The sequence below is a fragment of the Callorhinus ursinus genome, unplaced genomic scaffold, assembly GCF_003265705.2.
Source record: "Callorhinus ursinus isolate GAN/ISIS: 27379988/994484 unplaced genomic scaffold, GSC_fseal_2.0 scaffold2, whole genome shotgun sequence".
NCBI lineage: Eukaryota > Metazoa > Chordata > Mammalia > Carnivora > Otariidae > Callorhinus > Callorhinus ursinus.
This window is the reverse complement of record NW_027397064.1, coordinates 45,413,150-45,433,555: the sequence shown is the minus strand read 5'-3', so window position 1 is coordinate 45,433,555 and position 20,406 is coordinate 45,413,150. Positions and strand designations below refer to the sequence as shown.

Sequence of the window (20,406 nt, the reverse complement as noted above, 5' to 3'; positions counted from 1 at the left end):
CTGCTTCTCCCTCTCCTTCTGCCCCTCTCCCTTGCTCATACTCATGCTCTCTCCCTCTCTCAAATAAATAAATAAAATCTTAAAAAAAAACAAAACAAAACAGAAGAGCAGATGTTTGATAATTAGATGTTTCCTCTACCATACATATGGGTCACTCAGCTAAAATTTATCTCTGTTAATAACTGTTATTCTGGGAAAGACCTTCAATTTAGCTTCTTTTGTGTGGTTAAGGGAAGGACAAAAGTTTCTTTTGAACCTGCAGGATCTCAAGTGCCTTCAGCTCAAAATAATCCATATGCCAGAGTGGTACATTCGGCAGTGGGGGGACAGCTGTCCTGAATCCTTTCATTCCACCCATCTGATATTTTTTAATATCATTTAATTTTTGAAAGAACTTACTTTAACTGAAATGTAACTACTTAACAAAACAATGTATATAAGCAACTCACATCCCCAGAGAAAGTTACATGAAGACAAAAGACTTAAATTATTTTCTCTTACAGTTTTGTGGTATATAAAAGCCTTAAAAATACATTGTATTTTCACTGTTTTGGGTGTCTTCAATTTCAAACTAATAGTGTTAGTCCATAGAAATCTGGGGAAAATCTATTAAAATGTTTTTGTACCTCTTCTAAGAAGAGGGAGCAAGGCTTTCTGTCCTTTTCTCTGTCAGAAAATTAAAGAATGACTCTCTGACAATTGTAGATCAACTCCCTAATCATGCCTTGAGTGGTACTACCAAAACCAGTTGAGTCTTTTATATTCAAGGAGATTTGGTTGACTTAAAAAAAAAACTTACCCCACATTTATTGGGTAAATTATGCATTATGGTTTGGATAACATTAAAATTTTATCTACAGAGATAGATTTCTGTGTCAGTCAGGATTATGGTAGAGAGGAGAAAAATTGCACAAGGAAGATGAGAAGAAATAAGTTGAGTTTTAATTTATATCTGTGAAATAAAATGTATATAATCCTGTACACATTTGTATTGGTATATTTATCTACATTTGTGAAAACTTAGAGAATCTTCGAAGAAATAATGTGACATTGATCTGGTAAAATAGTTTTACAAAATTTTTTTAGCAATTTGGATTTGCTGGGCTTTGATAGAATATTTTAAGGTAAGCCTGAAGATAACTAATTTTTTTTTCCATATCATTTCCTGCTAGTTCTAAAATATATTAGTTCTGGGAATTATATTAGTGAAACAGGAATCATGATGTAGACTGTTCCATTTGACATCCTGATCAGTGCCAAAATGAGTGTCAGTCATTAACTAACTCTTAATAGAAATCAGGTCATGTTTGTTTTTTTCCATTTGAAATCATCTACATTAAACCCTGTTGTTTTTTCCATACATGACTGACATTTGGAAAACCCCAAGAGTATGTAAATAGGCTTAACTTTACCACAAATGGAGAAATACCAGTGATTCAAAATATTAATGGTCAGGGCATTTATATTTTCTAACAAAATGGAAATAATAAAATGAAACTATAGTTCAGTTGTTATAGGTTGTACTGTTCAGATATAATTCTGTATTTAGCACCATAGGTTTTTATGCAGTATAAGATAATTTATTACTTTTTTGAAATCCAGCTTTATATACTATTTTGTTTATTGAAAAAATAATATATGTACTTGGTCAAAAAATTTCAAATAGTCCAAAAGGGTATACAGTGAAATATAGGAGTCTCTAACATCAGCCTGCTTAGAGGCAATTGCTCTCCACAGTTTTTTTGTAGAATTTTCTTATTCTTACATATGTGTATATCCTTCAAAAAAAGAACCCCTCGCAAATAATAATATACTAAATATTTCTGGTTGGCACCTGACTCTTTCCCACCCCCTCCAGCAATATAAATCTTTTGTAGATATTTCCTTTCCATATTGATATATATATAGATTTACCTCGTTCTTTGCAAATCACTGATAGTATTTTATACTTTAGTATATATAACCTAATTTATTTAACTCATATTTCCCATTGCTGGACATTTAGGTTGTTTCTAGTCTTTTGTAAATATAAACACTGTAGTAGTGAAAAATCTTGTACTCGTGTATTTGTGCAAATGTGTATGTTTGTCAGATAAAGTCCTAGCGGGGGATTTTAAATATGTATATTTAAAGTTTTGATAGATACTGCAAATTACTCTTCACAGAGGTTTATGCTCTTTCAGTTATGTTTTCTGATATCCACGACAGCACCATTTATCACCATATTTGGCTTTGATCAGTTTATCTTTGTCAATTTTATATTGTATGTTCTTTTATATATTATGTATCTATATCATATATTACATTTGTTATATTGTTTTATATGGTTATGTTAGTGTGCATTTCTTTAACAGAAAGAGAAGCATCTTTGCATTTGTTTGTAAGCCCTAGTGTTCTTTGTCCTGCATGCCAATTTTAATATATTTGCACATATTTTCTATTGATTTGTGATTTTAAGAAATGAATCTCAGTTGATGGCATTCCATCCTTTTGGTTGCTCAGGCCAAAAACTGGAGTTATGCTTGACATTTTATGTGTCGGCAAATCAAAATCTAACTGCTTCTTGACATTCTGTTGCTAACATCCTGGTCTAAGCTACCATTGTCTCCCACCTGGACTGTTGTCCTGGACTCCTGAATTAGTAGGGGTGCTGCCAGGAAAGAGATGGTATACTTAAATTGGGATAGTTTGAGGAGCTTTTAAGTAAAAGGACTATTTACAAAAAGTACTGTGCAAGGTCTCATTAAAATTGGGCCTTTAGGCCTGAGGGAGATAGGAAAGGGAGCAGTTAAGGAAAGGGAGCAATTAACCCAGAATCCAGATGATTAGGTGGAGAGAGCCACAAGACAGGAGCTGTGGCTTTTGTCAGAGGGCAGTGGCCAGCCCAGAGGCACTGGAAGGGAGGAGCAGGGGACTAAAACCCTGACCTCACCCTTCCTCCCTGTGATCCTGTGTGTGCTCCCCACTGTGATCCCTCTGGGAGCCAGCAGGTGGGGCAGCCCGTAAGTTCACACTGGCCAGCATCCTGGGCCAAGAGCAGGGTGCATAGGGAACCTGGAGGGGCAGTTGGAAGAGAGCTGGCACATCTCACCGTTCTCCCCACTTCTGCCCTGGATACCCCCGGACTGTTCTCTACAGCAGCCAGAGTGATTCTTTTAACAAAAACATTCAGATTATAATACTCCTGCTCATATTCCACTAGTGTCTTCCTATTTGTCTCATAGTAGCTGAGAGGTCCCTGAGTATTCCAGCCCACTATTTGTATCTTTACCTTCATCTTCTATTCTCCCCTCCATTTTCTTCCAGCCTCACTTCGCAGGGGCTCATAAACAAGACACATTCCCACCTCACCCTTGCGTGGGCTCTTTCCTCTGCCTGGAGCATTGTTTTCTCAAATGTCCATTGGGTGCCCGCTCCACCTTTAGCTTCAAAAATTGCTCAAATACCATCTTCTCAGTAATTCCCTGACCATCTTATTTAAAATTGCAATTGCCCCTTTCCCACTTTGTACTCTGTCCTTTTTTTTTGCTTTATTTTTCCCTGGAATGCTCACATTGCTATATAAGGTATTTATTTTTAGTTAATGTCTCATTCTCTCAATTAGTTTGTATGTTCCATGAGGACAGTTTTTTTTGTTTTTTGTTTTTTTAATCTGTTTTATTCACTGCTGAAACCCCAAGGCCTAGCACAATGCCTGTTGCCTAGCACAAGTTGGGGCTCAGTAAATTGGATGGGTGAATGAATGAATGAATCATAAGAACTTTTATTATAGTTAAATAAAGTTCTTTAGCTATATGTGTACAGATATGTATTTTTGCTCTGTTTTCTTCTTTCCTTATATTTCTGTAATCATTTTATATAGAGACTTCCCTCATGAAAAGAATATACAAATTAAGACTTCATTTTTTACATTCGAATACATTCATTTTTAACATTAGAATTTTTGTCCACATAGTGTTCATTTCAATTTAAGAAAAGAGGACACTATAGTTTGCAGTAATCTAGTCAAGATAATGTGTATCTAGAAACAGACTGTGTCTTGACTGTGGAAGAAATGCTTATAATTTAAGCGTCTCCTAAACTTGCCTTACACCTCCCTCCTGAGGAGCTCTCACTCCATCCAAGCCCAGACACATAAGCATCTCTGCACCACAAATGTCTTTTATCTTTTCCAGCGTCTCAAAGAAGATAGTGACTTTTCGGTCTGTCTTTTGTCATCTCAGTCACATGTCAAGGGAAACAGTAGCTGAGGGGATGAGTGTGGTTTCTTGAGGTGGCCGGCCTGGGCTCAAACACTGGTCCTGCCGTTTGTAGCTGTTTAGCTTGCACGGGTTACTGTCTTCTGGTGCAGTGTCCTCCTCAGGCCTTCTCCTGGGTATGCGCTAAACTGAATGAGTTAAAAATGTGTGAGTTCAGACGTGTAAGGTGCTTGGTACAGGGACTGGCACATCACAGCGGCTCGGTAAATGCAAGCTGCTTTGTCTTGTTATCACCTGCTCCCTCAGCCCTTCTCATGGACCCTGCCTGTTCCTTCGTTTATCGCTCTGTCCCTGCTTTACGTTTGCCCTTTTTCTTTTCTCTTTTAACTTTCAAACATGTTTAAACTGTTTCTACCTGAAAAACTAATCAAAACAGCTTCTCCTTGAACATTATCTCCTCTTATTTTCCTTTCTCCTTTTCGTCACATGCAGGATATTGAATCCTCTTCATCACTTCCCATGTCCAGCCACTTTAGTCTGGCAAACCACCTGTGACTCCAACTGAACTCGTTAGTGGCTGCCTACTCAGTGGGCCCTTGGGACCCCTCATTCTATTGCACCTTCCACAGTTTGCCCCACTGACCATTCCTTCCTTGTTTTAAAGTCTCTGCTCTCTGTCTGGGACTATTGTGTCCCCTTATTGTTCCAAACCTTCTTGATGCTATAGTTGAGTTTGCCCCGTGACTCTTTTCTCTTCACTTACTTTATATTTGCTGTGTGTTGTAGTGTCTTGAAAAGAGAACAGGCCTTTCCAGTGTTGGTTGGAAAAATTACCTCCCTTTCTGACATTCTGTAATACATTCCTGGGGTGATCCTGAAGAATTTAAATTAGGTAGTTTATCTGCTACTTTGTTGTGTTTCTGGGTGCAAAAGAGACCTTAATGCTTAAAACGGCTCCATCTTCGTGTTTTTAATATTTTGAAAATAAAATTCCTAAAATCATTTTATTTAAATTAGCTCTGGTTTATATGATGTGGTACACATTAACAACTGTTCATCAGTATCATGTTTCTAAAACTCTGGGGAAAACCTTTGAATTTGGGTACACTCATGTGACTTTTTCTAGCCAGTAAAACATGAATAGAAGTGTATCATTTGTGGGTAGAAGGGTGTAGGAGTTGGGGTGTTTTTCTGCCTCTCCCCTTACCAGATGCTATAGTGAGTAGTGATAGTTTAAATGCTAGAGCCTCTATCAGCCTGGGTCCCCTGAGTGAGGAAGCACAGATGCTTACTAACCTACAATAAACATGTACAAAATAATTCTTTGTTATTTTCGACTTATAGATTTTAGGGATGCTTGTTACTACAGCATAATGCAGCCTAACTGAATAATACATAGAGGGACAGTAAAATTGCATATTTTAAATAGTCAGCTATTGAAAAATGGTTGTTGAAACCCTTTCCTACTCTACATGTCAATTTGATCTTACTAAGTTTTTTGTTCTGTTTTACTGCATCCTGAGTGGTTAAGTGCCTAGATACAATTGCTTATGCTAAAAATGGTCCCTGGTTGGTAAATTGCATTTAGACTAGTTGAAATTATCAGTAGACTGAAAGTACATGATGGGGATGCCGTACGTAGCTTTGGGGTTCCCTGAGTACGGTTAACTCATAAATGGCATGTCCTCTGTGGGCATTCTGAAACCTTTGGCTGTGGAGTCATTACAAGAGATACCATTCCTTTGGGGCATGAAGCTTTGACCCAGGGTGGCTCCTCTACCCACCAGATCTTGTTTCTTCATATCTGAACTGTCATTTGGTGAGGCCAAGAGAAGAGCTCTGGACAGCTGTATGTATGTACTTCTGCACGGGCAAATTCATGTAAGCACTCTCATTCGGGAGGTATGTCTGATTCTGTCCTATGTCCTCTAAATAGACTGCTGGTATGTGTGGCCTTCAGTAGTTTTGTGAGTCTGAAAGTTTAGTTGAACCTTGGAAAGCCCCCCTGATGATTTTTGCTGCAACATTTGATGTTTGTAACTACGTGAAGTACTTTAGGCTCCTTTGTTTCCTGGCTGTTTATCCTTAAAAGAAGCAGAATAGTGACTTTATCCCTTCCTGTAAAAAGAACAAACCTCAGCTAGCTCCAGAATCACTATAAAAATTTTTACAGAAGGGTGCTTTTTGGGGATGTATAAATGCTTGCTGTTAAATAGTATATTTTGAACAGCCTTTGCCATTTTCCCTCCTCTTCCTTTTGGTCAAGTTCTGCTATACAAGCAGTCTTAGTGCACCAAACACAGCTCTTTTTTTTTCATTAAGCTAAAATTTACATTGATTTTTCTTTTCTTTTCTTTCTTTCTTTCTTTTTTTTTTTCCTGGTTATGTTATGATGTTTTCCTGGCCAGACTAAGTTCTCCAAACCGGGAAACAAACTTATTTTTGCTCCCTGTTGCATGGAGAGATACCTGGCATTAGGGTAGAATGCATTAAGTGTGTATTTTGCATATAGGTGTTGGGTTCTTTGTGAAAAGCAATAAAAATTGACTGGCTAAATTTAGCTGAACAGAAATTTATTAGAAGGATATTGGTAACTCACTAGTTTTCTGAAAATGAGCAAGAGAAGCTAGCAGAGGAACTATTGGTACTGTTTTATTGCTGCTGGAATTGCTATTGTTGACCATGGGACACCATGAGAATAATTTCTTATCCATCCCTGCCTCTTTGCATCACTTGCTAGAGATTCAAAGCTTTTGTGGTAGTATTTGATCAAGGGCTGAGTCTAAGTCTCATGCCTATGAAAGTCAGGAAAAGCCTGGCTTCTCTCACATAACTAAGAAATGATAGGTTATCAGCTTGTATAGAGAAATAAAAGTGTCTTTCAAAAGAAGAAAAAGCACAGAAGCAAAAAGGTGCATTTTTCTCTTTTTGGCTGGAAAACAAGGTAATAGAAAGCATTCTTTACAAATACAAGATGTCTATATTACTGATCAATAAATAATTTGGGGGCTAATTTTCCTTTTAGTGTTTACCAAAGATGTCCCTGGATATTTAGGCAGTGTATAATCTATTAGAAGTCAGTTTTGCTGTAGCTGGTCACATGCATTAAGACATGTAGTAGTAGCTAAAGGAAGGAAGTCTGGGTTTTGATTTTAAGATGGCATGATACTTAAAGAAACTAAAGAAACTCTTACAGAAGAAAGATAAATATGTTTAGTGTGCTTTTCTTCCTACTTGAGGGCATGATTTTGGGTAGTGAGGGAAGGAGGGAAAATTTCAAAAATATGGGTGGAAGACCAATCTACATTTATTTCACTTTAACTTTGAGTAGTAGACACGAATACATTTATACCGAAATAAAGAAGGCATAACTGGGAAGTATCGAACTCTGCTGGCACCTTTGAAGAAGGCTTCTCAGCAGTTGGTGACATTTGAGCTAGCTAATGAAAAAGGAGATGGAATTCACCAGATGTAGAAGAGGGTTCCACGTAGAGGAAACAGTACGTGCATAGATTGGTAAAAGATGTTTATAAATGAAGAGTAATTCTGTGTGGGGACGCCTGGGTGGCTCAGTCAGTGAAGCTTCTGCCTTCGGCTCAGGCCATGATCCCAGGGTCCTGGGATCCAGTCCCACTTCAGGCTCCCTGCTCACTGGGGAGTCTCCTTCTCCCTCTTCCTCTGCCTCTCCCCCTGCTTGTGTGCACGCACACACACACACTCTCTGACAAATAAATAAATAAAATCTTAAAAAAAAATAAATAATTCTGTGTGACCCACATACGTGGTATCTGTGTGAGTATCAAGTTTCTATGTATAGTGTGAGGGCAATAAGGCATTGAGGACATGGTGAGAAATGAAGTTGAAAGTAAGCTGAAGAAACATCTAAGTGAATTTTAAAGAGGTACTCTAAACTAGCAGCCTAACCAAATCCAGTGACCATAAAGCCTAACACATTATAGAGCACTGTATTAAAAATAAAAGGATCAAGAGCTCAGTGGATAGATCTTGTTCTTTGCCATAGTACATAGGTTTGGTATGAACATTACAGAGAAAATAACACTTTTCAGTACCCGATTTATTTAATTTTATTAGTCATTTTTTTAGTAGAATTATATATGTTATATGAAATAATGGATATTATCATGGATATCTTCAAAATATGTACATAATGCCTTTTAAACAGTAAGGGAAAACATAGGGTTCTGTGATTGAAAGTTTAATTTAGTAGAAAATTCAGTGTAAGATGGCAAGCTTAATTGCTACTTTGATTTTTGAATGATATTTATGTATGACTAAGCCTGCAGAAACAAAAGGAAACCTCAGTCTAAAATTTCTTATCTCTTGGATTTGTGAAATTTAGCTCTCAAACGTGTTATTTTTTCTTTCAAGCTATTGACTTTTGCTTGCCATTTTTTATTGCTGTTGTTAACTTCTAAGCATAACCTTTATTGCATTTCTAGTTGTGTCCTTTTGTGTGACTTCTTTATTTTTCTTTTTCTTACTGATTTTCTTGACGTTATATGTAAACAGAGTCATGACTAGGATGTAAAAAGAAAAACCTAGTGTCTTATTTTACATACTTGGATAATGATTGAAATAGTACAATTTGCTTTGAAATAGTTGCCCTCTTGGATTTTTAAACCAATTGATGTAATGACTGCGCACCATTCGTAGGCTTTAACCAATGTCTGCATAATGGCTGAAACGGATTTTTCCCTAAATTGGCAGAAAAATATGAACTTTGAACCATTGTAGAATTAGTGAAAATGAAAACATAACTTTGGGGTGTGATTTGTTTGTCTTACATGAAGATGATTGATATGTAGAAAACATGGTTAATTTATCTGAATGTGGATGTGGAAAAGTAGGACTTAAGGAAAGCTTAACATGCTTTAATTTAAGATTAATATATTTTAGGAAATAAAAATATTCTAAAATATACTGGGATGCAAAACAATATCTAGAATATTCATGTAGCCCACTAGATATAGTCTGTTGCCTCAGTTTTGTCTTCGTGCCCGAATTAGTTTTTTATTGTTATTGTAACACATTACTTTAAACTTGGTGGCTTAAAAATAGCACAAATTTATTATCTTCAGTTTTGGAGGTCACATGTCCAAAATGCGAATTGGGCTAAAAACAGGGTTTTGGCAGTACTGCCTTCCTCCTGGAGGCTCAAGGGAAGAATCTGTTTTCATACCTTTTCCAGCTTCTAGAAGCTACCCACATTCCTTGGCTTGTGGTTCCTTCCTCCATCTTAAAAGCCAGCAATGGCTAATCTGATCTTTCTTAGGCTACGTCATCTGACACTAACTCTTCTGCCCCCTCTTGTGATTACGTTGGGTCTACTAAAATAATCCAGAATAATCTTCCACTTCAAGATCCTTAATTTAATCACATCTGGAAAGTTCCTTTTGCCATGTGAAGACACATTCACATGTAAAGTTCTGGAGATTAGGACGAGGAGATCTTTGGGCATAGGGGCATTTTTCTGTTACCCTTTTATATATTTTGTTGTTGGATACTGGTTATACTGCAAGTTACTTTAGGGCAAGAGCCATGCTTGTATAAGTTGGTCTTACTCCCCCTCTTGTTCTTTTTGCTTTGGCTCTGTGAATATGAGGAATGCAAATTTGACTTAGAAGGGGTAGGCTCACACACCTTAGATGTGACCTTGAGCAAGTGACTTATTTGCCAGCCTCAGTTTTTCCCATTTGTTAAATAAACATATTACCTTTCCCTAAGGGTTATCCTGGGTATCAAAGGAGATGATGTCTGTGAAGGTATTTTGTTTTGTTTTGTTTTGTTTTTTAAGATTTTATTTATTTATTTGAGAGAGAGAGAATGAGAGATAGAAAGCACGAAGGGAAGAGGGTCAGAGGGAGAAGCAGACTCCCTGCCGAGCAGGGAGCCCGATGCGGGACTCGATCCCGGGACTCCAGGATCATGACCCGAGCCGAAGGCAGTCGCTTAACCCACTGAGCCACCCGGGCGCCCCTGTGAAGGTATTTTGTAAACAATGAAGAGGTATACAAATGAAGAAAGGGTTGTTATGTCATGCCCATACAACAGCTGTGGGGAAGTGAGTAATTACAGAAAATGAAAGAAATAAAGATAATTGTAGATATTCTTAAATGGATTATACTTTGGTTTGCATTTTGACCCGTTATGGTGACATTTGGGAAAATCCTCTCCTTGCAACATGCTTCTTCTATAAAGCAGATGTTGTGAACAGACTGACTACTGCCTCATTTTTCTCAGTTCTTCCAAAAAGATTAGACTGGGGATTTGCACTGAAGGAGGAGAACATGTAGCACCTGGCTAAAGTCTCTGTTTAGAAATATGGACTTTCCTTCATGATTTTTAAATATGTCCCTTAAAAGAAGGAGAAGCTCCTATGTTTATATTCCAAATTCAGTGAATGAATGTCACCCCTCACTAACAATATCTGACTTAGAGAAGGTCAGAAGTCAGCTTACTCCCTTGCCTACCCAAAACAGCTTGCTGGAACACTTAACCACTTATTCCCAGAAGGGCTTGGCTGTAGGCTGTGGGCAAACCCACAAACTGGCTTTGCCAGTTCTCTGGTCAAGAAGAACGCTGTGGAGTATTTTCTGGATATTACTACACTTTGTATTTAATAGAAAATAGAAAACTTTTAGCTGCTCTCTGGCCTCTGTGCCATTAAGTTTGTAATTCATTGCAATTAAAATAATCAGGCAATCTCAAAACAGCCTGTTTGACATTGTTCTCTTTGTGCATTTTCTTTCAAAGTTCTGTCTAGGTATCTCTACAGTTGTGACAAGACTGCAGATTAGAAAGTTAAAAACACAAAAAAATAGTCTTCCTTCCCTGGTTAATACAAAATACATTTACTTTAAGGCTTTATTTTATTTTATTATTTTTTAAGGAAGCCCAAAGCCTAAGGTGGGGATTGAACTCATGATCCTGAGATTAAGAGTTGCATGCTCTGCCTACTAAGCTAGCGAGATGCCTCCCAGGAATTTTTTTTATTTTTAAAATTTATTTTATTTTATTATTTTTTTGAGAGAGAGAAAGAGTGTATGCGTGGGAGGCAGAAGGAGAGGGAATCTTAAGCAGGCTCCATGCCCAGTGCAGAGCCCAAAGCAGGGCTTGATCTCACGACCCTGAGATCATGACCTGAGCTAAAAACCAAGAGTTGGTTGTTGGATGCTTTACCAACTGAGCCACCCAGGCGCCCCAGAAATTTTGGTTTTTTAAATGAAATTGTTTCTTCTTATATCACCTGTCACTCCTTGGTGCATTCGTTTCTGCAGTTGGACAGCTGGGAGGCAACCTAGAAATCATTTAATCTAATTAATCCATTTCCTTTATTACTAGTCAATTAATACACATGCAGTTAGTTGTTATTTTAACACTTTAAATGTTTCACCAAAACTAAATTCATGTGAACCTTTAAAACCCATTTTATTCCTGACTCATACCCATTATTTTAAGACTTAACATTGATTTGGCTGCTCTTTTTTTTTTTTTTTTTTAAATTTTCCATAAAGAAGTTTTTTTTTTAAACTTTTAGATGCTTTTAGGATCATTTCCTTCTCATTGCTAGGAGGAAACAAACCAGCATTGATAAAGCAATAGATGTTTTCAAAGGGCCTGTATTCTTTGTGCTGGCTCCAACAGAACCATCAGAATTGCTCATGGAAGAAGGAGATTTCGATTCTCTGTTCCCTGTGGTAGTCATAACTCAGTAAATAAATAAATACAAATCCCAGTGAAACAAGCCTTATCATGTTTTCTTCTGGCTCTGCTTTTGACTCTTGTTTACTTTTGGAAAACAGTCTAATTTTATATAAGATGTTTCTTGACACCTCTGTGTGAATTAGTAACACTTTCTCGTGTTCATAGATTGTGATTTCAGAACTTACTTTTATATTCACAAATAATTATTTTTCAGTTGTCTGCAACTCCAAACACTTTGAGCTTAGAGATTTTTATCTTGTGTCATTTTAAGTGAATACAAATTGCTTCTAAAGACTTTTAAAGACATTTTGAAGTTTATAAAGCAAATCACCCTTTAATACTAATATCTAACTGCTACATATTATCTATAAGAGTTTCTTTTTTTTTTAAAGATTTTATTTATTTATTTAAGAGAGAGAGAATGAGGGACAGAGAGCACGAGAGGGAAGAGGGTCAGAGGGAGAAGCAGACTCCCTGCTGAGCAGGGAGCCCGATGTGGGACTCGATCCCGGGACTCCAGGATCATGACCTGAGCCGAAGGCAGTCGCTTAACCGACTGAGCCACCCAGGCGCCCTATCTATCAGAGTTTCTTAAATTAAGAAACTTTTGTTACTAAATCAGAGAAATCATTAACCTCCATTTTGGTTTTCAGTACTATCTAGAATTTTGATTTTTTTAATGAATTATTTTTTACTATATTCTGCTCTATAGTTTGACTCTAAAACAGAATTTAAACATAGAATAGAGGAATAGGAATAGGAATGCTTAACTCAATTTACTAAATGTTCTTGAATTTTTTGAACTAAAACTGCTTTATGTGTGGGAGATGAAAATGTAAACATAAAGTTGATTGAGAGGGGTTGTAAGGGGGCACCTGGGTGGCTCAGTTGGTTAAGCATCCAACTCTTGATTTCAGCACGGGTCATGATCTCAGGGTGGTGAGATCAAGCCCTGAGTCAAGCTCCATGCTGGGTGTGGAGCTTGCTTGGGACTCTCTTGCTCCCTTCTCTCTCTTTGCCCCTCCCCAGCCTATGTTCTCTCTCTCAAAAAAAAGCAGGGGTGGGGGCTTGTAGAAGCTCCTGACTAAAGCTTTTATATGTGAAGATTAATACATATCCACACTACTTTTTTCTCCACCTTTTAAAACATATAAATAATTCATATTCATTGGTTGAACAAATGAGAAAACACCAAGAGGCAAAAAGAAAACAAAATCTCTGAAATCCCAACCACCTGGGAAACTAGTGGCCGTAGGATATACTTGTATGTGTGTGTATAGTATGTTTTTGTATGTACCTGTGGCCTGTGTATATACTTGTGTGTGTGCGTACACATAAAATTATAATTTGCTCAATCTCCTATTCTGTGGGGCATTTTGTTGCTTTTATAAAGCTATTATAACAAAGCTTTGAACATGCTTATTAAGTCTTTGTTCGTATTTTTATTTATTTAGGATTTCTAAAAATGAAACTTAGAAGCCAGTGAGATGTTTTTTAACATACTTCTATACATAATTTGCTAAATAGGAAAAAATGATACAACCTATCCCTGAACCAAGCTTTCTTAGTCTTGCTTAGTCCCACAGGTGAAACATTTATGTTTTAATTTGTATTTCTGATTTCTAGGGAGGTTAAGTCTTTTCTCATATGTTTATTAGCTCTTCCTATTTTTTTTTGTATTTTCTATTCTTGTTCTTGATCTGTTACCCTACTAATGCATCTTTTTATTTCTGTTAATTTTGAAAAGCAGTCTTTATTATATACATATATTTTTGCTCAGTATTGCAGTTATCTTTGCACTTGACAAGTTTGTCATTTGTTTTTTAAAACAGCTTTATTGAGATATAATTTACCGTAAAATTCACCGGTGTGCAATTTTTAAGTGTACAATTCAGTGAATTTTACCATATTTATAGAGTTATACAGATATTATTATAATCTAATTCCAGAGTATTTCCCTCACCTAAAAAAAAAACAAACCTCATGTTCATTGTTAGCCACTCTCCCATTTGCACCCCTAACCCCCAGCAGTCACAAATCCACTTTCTAGGTCTATGTGTTTCCCTTCTCTGGATATTTCATATAAATAGAATTATACACTATGTGGTCTTTTGTGTCTGGCATCTCATCCATGTGGTCACATGGGTCAGTTCTCCTTTCCTCCTCTATTGCCCAGTAGCATTCCCTGAACCCTTGTTTATTCATTTACTAGTAAATGTACATTTGGGTTGTTTCTACGTTTTGGTTACTGTAAACAATGTTGCTGTGAACATTCATGTGCAAGTTTTTATCTGGACATATGTTTTAATTTCTCCCGGTTGGATATCTAGGAGTGGAATTACTGGGTCATATAGTAACTCTTTTTAACTTTTTTAAGAAACTGCCAAACTATTTTAAAAATTGGCCACACCACACCGTTTTACATTCCCACTAGCAATATGTGAGGATTCCAGTTTCTCCACATCCTTATGGACATATGTTATTTTATCTTATTCGAGCCATTCTAGTGAATGTGAAATGATATTTCATTGTGGTTTTGATTTGTGTAGACCTGATGGCTAGTGATGTTGAGCATCTTTTCACGTACTTACTGGCCATCTGTGTATCCCCTTTGGAGAAACATCTATTCAAGTTTTTTGCCTATTTTTAACTGGGCTGTTTTTTTTTATTCTTGAATTGCAAGGAGGAGGTGTGTGTGTATGTGTATGTGTGCGTGTGTTAATTATGGATACAGGTCTCCTATTGAATATAAGCTTTGCAAACATTTTCTCCCATGCTGTGGGTTGTCTTTTCACTTTTCTTTGTGATGTTTTTTGAAGCTAAAAGTTACAAATTTTGATTAAGTCCAATTTATCAACCTTTTATCTCTTGGACTTTGGTTTCCTAAATCTTGTCTAATCTAAGATTTGAAGGTTTATTCCTATTTTCTTTTTTTTTAATTCCTGTTTTCTTATAAGTATTTTATAGTTTTGGCTCCTACATTTAAGTGTGTGATCTATTTTTTTTTTTCTTTGTTTGGTTTGAGATAAGGTTCCTCATTAATCTTTTTGCCTATGTAAGGATATGCAATTGTCCCGGCACCATTTGTTGAAAACACTATTTCTTTCCCATTGAATTTTCTTGGCACCTTTTTAAAAAATCAGTTGACTGTAAATGTAATAGTGCCATTGATGTTAAAATGTACTATATGTATTTCTAAAACATGCTAATTTTAAGTCACCACTGACTGTATATAATACTTAGATTTCAAAGATGTTAATAGTGTCTTAATATTTGCAACTCCAAATCAGTGAAATACATTATTTCACAATAGCATTAGGTTACAAATACCAGCACTGTCTGACCACCTCTTCATTGTTTTCTCTCAAATATCTTTTATAGCATTTGTGACTCCCTGAATATATATATTATATACCTTATATAATTATTTGCTTATTATTTCTCTAGAAAGCAGGGGACTTATCTTTCTCATTTACCGCTATATACTCCTTGCATTTTAGATGTAGGAGGTACCCATGATTTATTTAACTGAATGATCAAAGAGATTACTTCCTCTGGCCTGTTAATTTTCAAAATAAGTAAGCAATATTGGGAGATTTTTCTTTGAGGCAAATTTGTGTGAAGTGCAGCTGAGCAAAAGTTATGTTTGAGGTAAAAAGCTGCTTAAAAAAGCTTGTAAATTGTTTATTTTACAAAAGGATGACTGTGGGGTAGCATTGTTTCATTTTCTTTTGTTTTTATTGAGGTACGATTGATACATGATACTCATTTCAGCTATACAACATAATGATTTGATATTTGTATATATTGCAAAATGATCACCACAGTTAATTAACATCTGTCACCATACATAGTTACAAATTTTTTTTGTTATGAGAACTTTTAAGATCCACTGTCTTAGCAACTTTAAAATACACAATACAGTATTATTAACTATAGTCACCATGATGCTATATATTAACATTGTTATAGTAGTCACTTATTTGAGCAAAGAATAAGCTCTCTGAGGACCTAAATAATTTCTTTATCCATAGAGTCATATAGTTATGAATAGGAACCAAATGAGTAAAAACACCAGGTAACTTCCAAATAGAAGTTTATTGCCTTGGGTCATTCTTTCTGACTTTAGCCTTTTCAAAAAAGATGATATAATCTTGTTGCTCCAAAGGATATTCTTTAGGTATGAAAAGAAGAAACAACAACAAAAATTAGCTTTAGGGTGATAAAGTAACTTTGTCTTAAAAAAAAAAAAATCCCCTTTAGAGCAAGTTGAATTTTCAACAGTGTCTTTTGAGACATTCTGAGGAAATGAGAAGAAATGAGAAGAGCTGGCTACTAATCAGGGGGTAGAGTCTAAAGCTGTGACACTCTGCTCTGCTCAGTATGCTTCTGTCCTGAAGTATTAAATCACGGGAGTCTGACAAAATGCAATTGACAGTTTAAAAGCAGGCAAAAAAAGACATTACCTTTTCAACCCTCTAGTGACTTACTTGCTAATTAACATCAAGTTTCTCTAGCAGTATTTTCCTCTCTGTATTTTTGAAAGTGATAGTACAATTTTATGTTAATTTATGTAACACGGGGCAGTTTCTTCTCATTTTTACCATTGTGAGATACTCTTTTCCCCTTTAATTTATTTGGAAGATCAGAGCTAGTCTTCCAAGGTGTTTTCTAGAACTATGGATAGAAATCTTTGTTCTTGGGGCACCTGGGTGGCTCAGTCGGTTAAGCGTCTGACTCTTGGTTTTGGCTCAGGTCGTGATCTCAGGGTCCTGGGGTAGAGCCCTGTGGTCAGCGGGGAGTCTGCTTCAGGATTTTCTCTCTCCCTCTGTCCCTCCCCCTCCTCTAAAATAACTCAATCTTAAAAAAGAAGAAAAGAAATTTTTGTTCTTTTTTGACTTTTGCCTGAGGAGGCATTTCATCTAGCACTGCGATTTCTGCAGTTGTCTGTGTGTAATTCCCCTTTCAAGGTTGGTGGTGTGGTCCAAGCAGCCTGTGGAGTTCCAGCGTCACTTGAAAGGGTGACTTTCAGGGCTGTGACTCAAAATATTTACTTCACTCAGGCTCCAGAATCGCTGCCAATTTCAGCCAGGTTATGAATGAACTTCTTGTCAGTTTGTTCAGAAAGTACACTTTCCTTTTCTTTCTTCCCACCCTCCCCTCTATTCACGCTTCCTCTGAATGAAACTTCTGCCTGAATCAAGTATTTTAAGGCTTGATCTCTGGGAATAAAGTTCTGATTGGTAAAGGAAAACTTCCTGTTGAGTAAACTTCTTGAAAATTTGTTAATCTGAGGTTGTGACCTTGTTGAAACTGAAAGCAGTTAAAGCAATGGGTAATACATATTTTCTTGAAGACTCTTGCCTAAGTTTTTTTTTTTTTAAAGATTTTATTCATTTATTTGAGAGAGAGAAAGAGAGAGAATGAGCAGGGGAGAGGGACAGAAGGAGAAGCAAGGAGCCCAATGTGGAACTCGATCCCAGGACCCTGGAATCATGACCTGGGCCGAAGGCAGATGCTTAACAGTTGACCAAGCCACCCAGACGCCCCGACACAAGATTCAAAGATCGTATCTTCCATCGGGTTACTGTGTCTCATTCTCTTTTAATCTTGAATCTTTCTTACTTTTTTGTTTTCCTTAACATTGACATTTTTGAAGAGTCTGGATCAGGTCTTGTAGGCAGGAATAATTGTATTGGCAAGAATATAGTGATTTTGGATAGTCCAAGATGACAGAGGCATAGGAGACCTTAATTTCGTCTGGTCCCAGTAATTCAGCTAGATAGCTATCAAATCATTCTGAATACCTGTGAACTCAACCAGAGATCTAAGAAAAGAATAGCTGCAACTCTACAAATAGAAAAGCAACCACTTTCTGCAAGGTAGGAGGTATGGAGAACTAAATCCGAGGCGATATATGGGAAGATAAACTGCAGGGGGAAGGAGCCTCTGTAAGCCAGCATCAGAAAGTAATACAGCAGCAGAGTGTAAAATCAAAACTTTCAAAAGTCTGCTCCAGTGAGGGACTTCCCTGCCTAAAAGGTGCTCAGGTGGCAAAGTGGGACAGAATCCTAGGTGGTACAGTGTGGTCTCAGGATCCCTGGGGTCACCGGAAAACCAGGGGTGCCTGAGTGCAGCAGAGTTCCCAGGCATTGGAGCAGGGAAGCTGGCTGTGATCAATGACCCTAGAAGTGGGCTCTCAGCTCGGGGTTGCTATAAACCTGGAACCATGGCTCGGTTGGGCGACTGCTCTCTGAGCAGGGGCCCAACAAATGGCAGAACCCCAGCAAGACCCCCCCTCCCTCCCCTGGGAGGAGCTGTGCGAGTGCACGCCACAGGAGTTTGCAGGGTTTGGAGATTCAAAAGGGGGTCCCATGCCTGAGATAGAAACACTTGGTCGCAGGCTGGGTGAGCATGGTGTGTGGTTGGAGACCAGGGAGACCAGAGTGATTGCCTGCTTTTCCCTGAGGGCTCACTGAGGAATGGGGGCCCTTTCAGCTCTGGGGCTGGCGATTGGGAGGCCGCCATTCTCATTCTTGTCCTCTATAGTGGCATGGAAAGCTTTCAAGGAACAAAAGCCACATAGAGCTGCTTACTTAGCCTGGTCCCCTGGCAAGGGCAGTGCAGTTCTGCCTAGGGCAAAGACACCTGAGAATTCAGTGCAACATGTACCTCCCCGCAGAAGATCAGCAAGAACATCCAGCTAAGATCTAGTTTCTGATCATAGAGAGCTGCAAAACTCCAGTGCTAGGGGAAAAGAGTATATAGAATTTATGGGTTTTTTTCTCACAATCCTTTAGTATTTTAATTTCCTCTTTCTTTTTTCAACCAATTTCTTATATTATCAACCCTTTTTTTTAATTTTTTTAAAAGATTTTATTTATTTGAGAGAGAGAATGAGAGAGAGAGAGCACATGAGGGGGGGAGGGTCAGAGGGAGGAGCAGACTCCTTGCCAAGCAAGGAGCCCGATGTGGGACTCGATCCTGGGACTCCAGGATCATGACCTGAGCTGAAGGCAGTCGCTTAACCAACTGAGCCACCCAGGCGCCCTCAACCCTTTTTTAAAAATCTTTTTTAATTTTCATTTTTACACTTACATTCTGTCCTTTCTTTGTATTTAATTTTATTTTTGTATTTATATAAATTTTTCTTTTTTTACACTTTTGGGATACAGTTTCTTTTAACAAACAGACCAAAATACACCCAGCATCTAGTGTATTGCTCTGTTGTCTTCACCTGACTGATCATATTCTCTCTTTCTTTTCTTTTTCTTCTTCTTTTTTTTTTATTTAAGTCTTTTTAAATTTTCATCTTTACAGGTACATTCTATCCTTTCATTGAATTTAATTTTATTTTTATATGTATATGTTTTTCTTTCTTTACAATTTTTTGATGTAATTTTTTCTAACAGACCAAAATACACACAGGATCCAGTGTATTCCTCTGTTCTGTTCACCTATCTGATAATATTCACTCTCTTTTTTTAATTAATTTTTTTTTTCTTTTGGGTTTTGGGTCTCTTCTGATTTGTTTAGTGTATATTTCTCTGGCGTTGTTGTTGCCATTTTAGTTTTTTGTTCTTTCATTCATCTGTTCTCTGGACAGAATGACAAGATAGAAGAACTCATTGCAAAAAAGAGAATGAGAGACAGTACTGTCAGGGACATAATCAGTATGGATATAAGTAAGATGTCAGACTTAGAGTTAAGAATAAAGATTATAAAGATATTAGCTGGGCTTGAAGAAAGCATAGAAGACACTAGAGAATCCCTTTCTGGAGAAATAAAATAACTAAAATCTAATCAAGTCAAAATAAAGGCTATTGAGATGCAATAAAAAATGGAGGCTCGAACTACTAGAGTAAATGAGGCAGAAGAGAGAATTAGTGATAGAGAAGACAAAATGATGGAGAATAAAGAAGCTGAGAAAAAGAGATAAACAACTACTGGATCACGAGGGAAGAATTCGAGAGATAAGTGATACCATAAAGTGAGACAATATTAGAATAATTGGGATCCCAGAAGAAGAGGAAAGAGAGGGGGCAGAGGTATTTTGGAGCAAATTCTAGCTGAGAACTTGCCTAATCTGGGGAAGGAAGCAGGCATTCAAGTCCAGGAGGCACAGAACTGACCTCAGAATCAATACAAATCAACACCCCAACATCTAATAGTAAAACTTACGAGTCTCAGAGACAGAAAATCCTGAAAGCAGCTTGGGACAACCTTTACCTTAACCCACAAGAGTAGAAACATTACACCAGCAGCAGACCTATCCACAGAGACCTTGGCAGGCCAGAAAGGACTGGCATGATATAGTCACAGTGCTAAATGAGAAAAAGATGCAGCCAAGAACACTTTATCCAGGAAGGATGTCATTCAAAATAGGAGAGAGAAAAAGCTTCCAGGACAAAGAGAAACTAAAAGAATTTGTGATCACTAAACCAGTCCTGCAAGAAATATTAAAGGGGATCCTCTAAGTAAA

General features: G+C 37.2%; 1 protein-coding gene across 2 annotated transcripts in view; it reads left to right on the top strand.

The window, feature by feature from the left end:
- Nucleotides 1–20,406, top strand: part of ITGAV (integrin subunit alpha V) — a 95,564-nt gene that overhangs the window by 12,403 nt on the left and 62,755 nt on the right. The window lies entirely within an intron of this gene.